General features: G+C 47.1%; 1 pseudogene; it reads right to left on the bottom strand.

The window, feature by feature from the left end:
- Positions 1 to 3,316: 3,316 nt before the first annotated feature.
- LOC124690399 lies at positions 3,317 to 7,123 on the bottom strand (annotated as a pseudogene).
- Between the last annotated feature and the right edge of the window lie 553 nt (positions 7,124 to 7,676).

The following is a 7,676-nucleotide window of genomic DNA, read 5'->3' as shown; positions in this document are numbered from 1 at the left end:
GCTTGGCTGCCGATCGATTTGATCGTCGGTGGTTGCTTCCCCTTGTGGGCCTTGAGTCGCAGGTCGGTTTGTTGCCGTTTTGACCGGGGTCTCAGCCTCTTCTTCTTTCTTGTTGTGGCGATCAGGAATGCGATTGGGTTGGAATTAGGTTGAGGCGGCGGCATGGCTGGGCAGGAAAAGCGGTTGTCGCCGCCAACGCCGGGCGGGCAACGGCGAGCACAGCGCCAAGAAGGAGAGGGCGCAGGCCCTGGTGCCCGTGGTGAAGCAGAAGCCGCGGCAGGAGGTAGCAGCAATGGAGCGCTAGGAAAGGGAGGCGGTGGGTTCGCTTCGCCTGGTGGTGACCTCCCGCATCAGCGCCATCTGAGCTGTGTCGGTGCGGGCGGATCTTGGGCGCCGCTGCTCTGGCCGGTTGTGTTCTCTGGGTGGCTGCTTCCCTGCTCTGGTTCGTTGCCCCTGATCCTTGTTCTGTATTGTTTTTCGATCTTGCTGTGGTGGTGGCTCAGCTGGAGTGGGTCGTTGGGAGATTTCGGTGTGCACCTGTGTGTATTGTGGATCTATGTTGGGCGTTGATTCAGCTGCCGGCCATGATTTGGAGCCCATTTGTGGGCGCCCTGTGTGCGTTGCGGTAGATGTGTGGATTTGGGGATGGCTGGGGCCTGGGGTGTTCTTTGTGAGTTTGTGGCAGATTTTCTTCAATTAGTGCAGTTTTCCGTGAAGGGAGCATGCCACTCTACTGCCAAGAAGTTCGGTTGGTATGTTGGCAGGCTATTTCAGCAGAAAGAACACACCATCTCCATACAATGAAACGATCTGCACTTCGTGTTGAAAGATCGCTCAGGATTCAGATGAATTGCATAGTTATGCAGCTTATGGCCTATCTGATTCCATTGACAATCATGTCATCCTCATCGTCTGAATTTTTTATTTATTTTGAAGATACATGCAACCTATGAGTACTATTTTTTACACTCTTATGCCTAACACTAAGTGGTACATGCCGCACTTTGAGAGCATATATCCATGTATATTCATCTGAAGCAGTTGAGGTTATCAGACTAACACTAACCACTTCAGTAATTTGATGAAGGGAAGATTTGAGATTCAGTGGCTGTTTTTAGAACCTGAAGTTTACATCATAATTTATAGAAGATAATGCAATAGTCTTGAGAGGCCTGTTGTAATATGAAATATCACATGATTTTGTGGCCCTTGAAGGCTAGATGTTTTACTTATTCTAATTGAAAAGGTATTTAATTTTCTGCCTCCTAACTCGAAATCCAAAACTTTGTAAAAAGAAATTGCACACAAGATATAAGATCTCTCCTATATGTTTACTGTTTTTGCCTATATTTCAAGTTATTATGGTGAAGCTAGACAATGGTACAAAAACTTCTTAGAAATGATACGCTACTACCTCTTTTACAGATAACTAATCTGCCCCCTGTAGGTCAGTTTTACTTGACAAATTGGCCAGATGTAGCTACTTAATTAGTCAATAGTGTTGTGCAACCAATGAAACATATGATATTTTGTCGTTAAAAGGCTAATTATTTCTCAATGCATTGGATGAGTTACCCTTATTTTTTTCTCTTGATGGACACCAATTAAGTATTGCTTATATTAGCAGTTCGGTGTGGTTTCTTTCATTTCAGAAGAAGATAACTTGCGGCAATACTTGGTTTCTGGTTTTATCATGCATAAGCGGCAGATCAAAACAAGCTGTCTAATGGCTACAAATTTTATTTCAGTATTGAGCCATTTTAAGGCCAAACAACAGCCATATATATATAGTAGTGGATGGTTATAAACAAAGTATATAAATTTGGTTGTAAGTTGGATCTTTTTCTCCTATTCGTGTACTGACCTTTAAAGTAATGGTGTCTTAATATTTAAGCAAGAAATAAGAGAGATCACTTCTCATCCTTGAAGATGTGTAGGGATTGCTCAGTGAGGAGGAAGAAATGCCAAAACGAAGCTTGGCGTCTCTCATTCTTGAAGGTGGAATCTCTCGAGACTATTGATTCCTTCATGTCTTTTACATGATCACATAAGGAGATTAATTGTGAAACTTTCAAAAAAAAGGAGATTAATTGTAATATTTGGGTCCATCTTTACTTAACATTGTGTGTGCCTTAAAGATAGACTCATAAACACTTTGTACACATAAGGATTGCTTATGGTGAGCTGATAGTTTTGATCATGTTATGTCTTGAAATGCTTATGTTGGATTGTTGGATATTCAGGCATGTTAAAATGTCTATCAGATCAACACTATATGATATGATTGGTCATGAGCAAGTTTTGAATATATTCCATGTGTATACTCTTGAAAGGAATTAGTTTTACGCTTGTGCTTGTGACAAGTAAACATGTGTAAGATTTTTCTAATTGGGCATACAAATTACATGTCATCCATTGTATTTTCTCGAGGTTCTTACTAGCAAGTGCTGTTGGTGGTAAAGCGTAGAGGCAGGACTGCACAAGTTGACATCAAGACAAAGGAGGCATGTCCTTTGCGACGTGTTGGCAAGGCTATCGCCGCCTGATCGAGGAGCGTGTATGGACGGCACAAATATTCTGGAGAGAAGATTTTCGGCATATCAGTCCACACAATAAAAGCCAAATGTTCCTGCTCGCAAAAGATAAAGCACATTGTTCTAGCTGCTTAGCCATATCGTAGTTCATATCAGCACATGAGTTATGTTTCATGTATGTTTGTTTGTATCTAGCCTGACAATACGGAAATGCTTAACTGTTGGGTGTGGAAAAACGAGATGCCAGCCCTATTTGTCTCACCGATCACCTTATCGCTGTGTTGCGTACCTTCAAACATGAATGAGAATTTTAAGAAATAATACCTTTTTATAGTTCAGATAAGATGCGCTATTTATATGAAAAATTAAACGATAACACAAATTAGACTGAAAAATTAAAACGACAATAACAAAGAACGGCGCAGCAAAGCGCGCAAGGTCCTTCTAGTATTGTACTCTATGTGGAGCACTTACGGAGACAAATATCATGATCACAAAATTTCGAAATTTGAAAAATACAAATAAATAAATTGAGGTGTTACCTTGTTATTATAGATAAAACTGATGAAACTACACAGGAACTCCAACACGAGTAAAGACAGAGAGAGAAAAAGATCCCACCTATCCCCTCCTACTGCCAAAAAGTCTGTCATGCACTCATGCGAGACGTATGTGTAGACAAAAGGGGGTCCACATGAAGGAATCTCGCTTTAATACATGAGTACAGAAAAGTCGGTATACAGGCAATACCATGCTATACAGAGAGGGGAGGCCCAGGCTGGTCACCGGTGGCTCGTATCCCTAGGAGACTGTAGCGGCTGGGATATAACCTGCGCCCCATTTCGCCTGCACCATCCGCAGGTCGCCGAAGCCCTCGTCCAAAACTGGTATCCTTTGCTCTCCGTCGCCCAGGAGCCGGGTATCCCGGGCGCGGCGAGGCCCATGTAGGCAAGTCGGGCGGGCATGTCCACGCCACTCACGTACTTGTCTCTGACCAGTAATCTGCCGGTGACGGAGCCTCTCTGGGCCGCCTTGTGGAAGTCCGGCGACTCCAGGAAGGTGTACGGCCACTTGCTCGCCTCGGTTTCCGCCTGCGCCTTGGCGTCCTCCCAAAGCGCCTGGAAGCTTCCGCTGCTCGGGTTGGAGTTGAGGTAGATGAACACCGGGCCCATGACCTTCTTCCAGTGCTCACCATCGTCGATCTTGGTCACGATATCGTTCCCGACGTAATGCGGTCCAAGAAATATCTGCCGAGGCGCAAGAACGTTCACTTAAAACACAATAATGCGTGCAGGAGTTTCAATCTTTGTATATGCAGGATTGCATGCTCACCGTGAGGGAGGTTGGGCCGACGTGCGAGGTGAGCTCGAGCTTAAGCGACCCACCGCTCTTGAATTCGTTACTCGGGGTGATGACCCACAAAACCACGGGGACGGGCCCGCCGCCGATCCAGCCATGAACCTTGTTATATCCTTGTTGTCGAGCGAGTACTGGTACTTGTCGTCCACCTCCCCCCTGAACTGCGGCTCCAGGGGGTTGAGCAGCAGCACGGCCTCCTTGTACGCCAGCGGCTTGCCCCGGGGTGGGTCCCGGTCCGCCGCCCTGGGCATGTACCTCTGGATCCCGTCCGACACGGCCATGTAGTTGAACCTCGCCGTGTTGAGCTTGAAGGCGAGCCGGGCCACCGTGATGTTCAGCGCCGGCCAGTTGTCAGCGTGCTCCATGATGGCGTAGCAGTAGAACCCTGAGCTAACTCTCAGCATCACCAGCCTGCATCATGAGCATGATCAAGATAAGTTAATTGATCCCCTGCAGATCTTCTGTAAAGGAGTGATCACTCGGCGGGCGTACCGCTTGTCGACGGTGAGACGGACGCTGTTGAAGCTTGATGGGTCGTAGGTGCTTCTGAAGGACAGCTCCACTCTTCGCTTGAAGATACCACCCTGAACTCTGTACTGTCCAGGTCCAGCCTGCCCAAATTCTCCATCACATGTATGATTAAGACTCAATTCATCAAACTTATTCTTTGCCAACCGAACTGAAGAAATGAATTTTGTTAGGAGATTATCAGAACTGCTGCACTTGCTCTGTTTATTCAGCAATAACCTTCTTTTTTTTTGTGTTTTTTTCAGAATGTACGGCAACATCATTTTACAGTTCACATTCATGTTCTTAATTAGTAGGATTACGAGGAGTGCTTCGGTGTCCCCCTTAGTTCCATGGTTTTGAAAAGTTAGAGCTGCTTCAGTTTTTTTTTTATTTGTAGAGCTGCTCCAGCTTTTGGTACAAATACGTGAAGTTGCTTCCGCGAAACAAGAAAACACGGAGCAGGTGTTTATTTACGTCCCACTGCCGGTAAGTTACCAAAACGTCACGCAGGTCTTATCTTTCTCTCCTTCTCTCCGGAGCATATTTCCCAACGCCCAACTCTTTCCGATTTACCAATGCTCCAGACGTAATGGATAACACCTCCCTTTTGTTTTCCCACGCTGCCTCACCCATGATGAAGTTGGTTGAGGCAGCAACAACAAGTTCTGGCGGCAGAATCGGACAAGTTTTACTCTGGTAGAAGGTACGTCGATCATTTGTCGGCAGCCTCAATTCGGTGACGGCAGGCGTGAATCGCGTTGTGGTGAAGTCAAATCAAGGAAAAGTCTGGGCATTAAAAAAACATGTCCGGGAGAGGAGAGGGGAGAAAGATAAGTCATGCGTATGTTTTGGTCACTTATCGATGTAGTGAGACGTAAATAAACATCGGTTTCGTATTTTCTTGTTCTGCTGAACTAACTTCACATATTTGTACCAAAAGGTAAAGTAGCTCTATAGATCATAAAAAAAAAAGCGGAAGCAGCTCCAACTTTTTAGAACCATATGGAGCTGACGGAGGACACGGAAGCACTCCTCTAGGATTACGCATCCTTTCGATGCACATCATCAAATGGTGGTTCCAGCTAATTAACTGACCACACAAGCAAGTCGATCCGGTGAAGAAATTTTCTGACATTAATATTGCACTCTGTGTAACTGCAAGTGCTCTGAAATCGGTAAGTTAAACTAAGAGTAACAGAAAGACCAAGTTAAATAACAGCACCCGTACGTGCATTGAGAGCACTCAGCAAAGATTAACCGACAGTTAGAACAGAAAGCAGCATGCACATTGCAACTACAGATTGTCCAGGAGCCTAAACAGTGGGAGAGATTTACACCATGCCATGAAGAGAGGCGACATAATGTACTACTTCTAGCTAGTTAAGGTAAGTAAAAATTATATCACTAGTAGCAGTGACTAGTACTGACTAGCTAGTGTGAGACAGTATTACTTACATGTCGATGCTGGCTCTTGGCTGACCGGACCCTGGAAAGTTCCAAAACACATTCCTAGAGCATATTATTAGTGAGATCATCTCACTGTACTGAACATTTTAGATCCACTTGCAGAAGCTGAAGCTTCAAACTGTTTAAATGAGCTTAAAACTTTTTAAAAGAGATGAAACATCTATCATTTGGTAAGCTGCTTGCTTTATGTGTATGCTGAAACAAGAACTGAATCATGCGTGCTGTTTATAACCTGATGCTGGACTGCTAGTCTTGCATATCATGTTGAACCAGGCAGGGCTAGGGTTAGTCGTGGGGGCTCAAGCAGGTGCAGGGCAGCGTCGAGAAGGAGGGGAATCGGAGAAGGAGGTTGAGGCGGAGCCTCACCGGAGAGCGGCGGTGCCGAGGACAGCCGGCATCGGCCTGGGCGGCAGCAGTCGGTGGCCCGGGCGCATCGCGAAGAGGGAATCGCTAGAGAGAGCTAGGGAGATGATAGTTTTGCAAAAACACCCTCCTCTAGCAAGGTGTTATTATCTCTCTGTTAAGTTACCTGGTAGTAGGACCCACTTAGCACCACTTCAGCAAATACGCCGCTACGCCGCGAGGTGTGACCACGTGTAAATCTCCAACGCGTATTCAGTGACCGTAAATTCATATTATGGTTGTACAGTGACCAAATTGATTTTGTGCGACAAGTTCCATGACTACCGGTGAATTTAACTCTATGTATGTTTGTAGTATATAAATGTTTTACCCGCCGGAGTTTTTGTGGCCCTCGCCGAACTGGAGGAGGTTGGGCTCGCCGGCGTAGCGGACGCCGGTGATCTGTCCCTGCGGCTTCGACACTGAAACCTGCACGACGCCGTTGTCCACCAGCACCTGCGCCGCCGTGCATGCACGCCTACATTTCAAACATGCATCAGAAAGGAAGTATACTATTTTGGAGAAAAAAACATACGGTGATCAAGATACGGCGACAAACTGATGTCTAACGAAAAAAGTAACATCGAGATCGACGCGATTATGTATGCATGGAGGAGGAGGAGGAGGAGGAGGAGGAGAAGGAGAAGGAGGAGAAGAAAGGGAAGGAGAAGGAGAAGGAGAAGCGTCGAAGGACCAAACTCACCTGGTGTCGCTGTACGCGTAACGCCGGCGCTGCCACGTGCCCTCGGCGCCGATGCCAGCGGCACCATTGTCGCCGCCACCGGTTGGAGCAGAAGCAGCACCAACGACGACGTGACGGCGGCGAGCTGGACTATCTGAACCGCCGCCATCGTCATCGAGATCGAGCACGACGCCGGTACGGTGGATTCAACCAGTTTCCTAACAACTGCATGGCTTCTATAGACGTGTGGTAGCTTCCGCCATGCTGCCATTGCTAGCTGTTTGTTACGGAAACGATTGAAGGGAAGCGGCCGGGTTCGTTGCGCGCGGCGATGGACTTTCTACTTGGTTTTATAAAGGCGCCGCCCCGGGCTTGACGCCGGTGTACGTATCGAGTTGGTTGCGCCGGCGGCCACGCAAAGAAGCTCTCACCCAAATGAAAACAAACATCGACAATATACACTAGACTATGTGCTGTGTTTTAACCTGTTTATAACCTGATGCTGGACTGCTAGTCTTGCATATCATGTTGAACCAGGCAGGGCTAGGGTTAGTCGTGGGGGCTCAAGCAGGTGCAGGGCAGCGTCGAGAAGGAGGGGAATCGGAGAAGGAGGTTGAGGCGTAGCCTCACCGGAGAGCGGCGGTGCCGGGGACAGCCGGCATCGGCCTGGGCGGCAGCAGTCGGTGGCCCGGGCGCATCGCGAAGAGGGAATCGCTAGAGAG

The sequence above is a fragment of the Lolium rigidum genome, chromosome 2 (assembly GCF_022539505.1).
Source record: "Lolium rigidum isolate FL_2022 chromosome 2, APGP_CSIRO_Lrig_0.1, whole genome shotgun sequence".
Lineage (NCBI taxonomy): Eukaryota > Viridiplantae > Streptophyta > Magnoliopsida > Poales > Poaceae > Lolium > Lolium rigidum.
The sequence above is the reverse complement of the archived record's forward strand: the minus strand, read 5'-3'. Positions and strand labels throughout refer to the sequence as shown.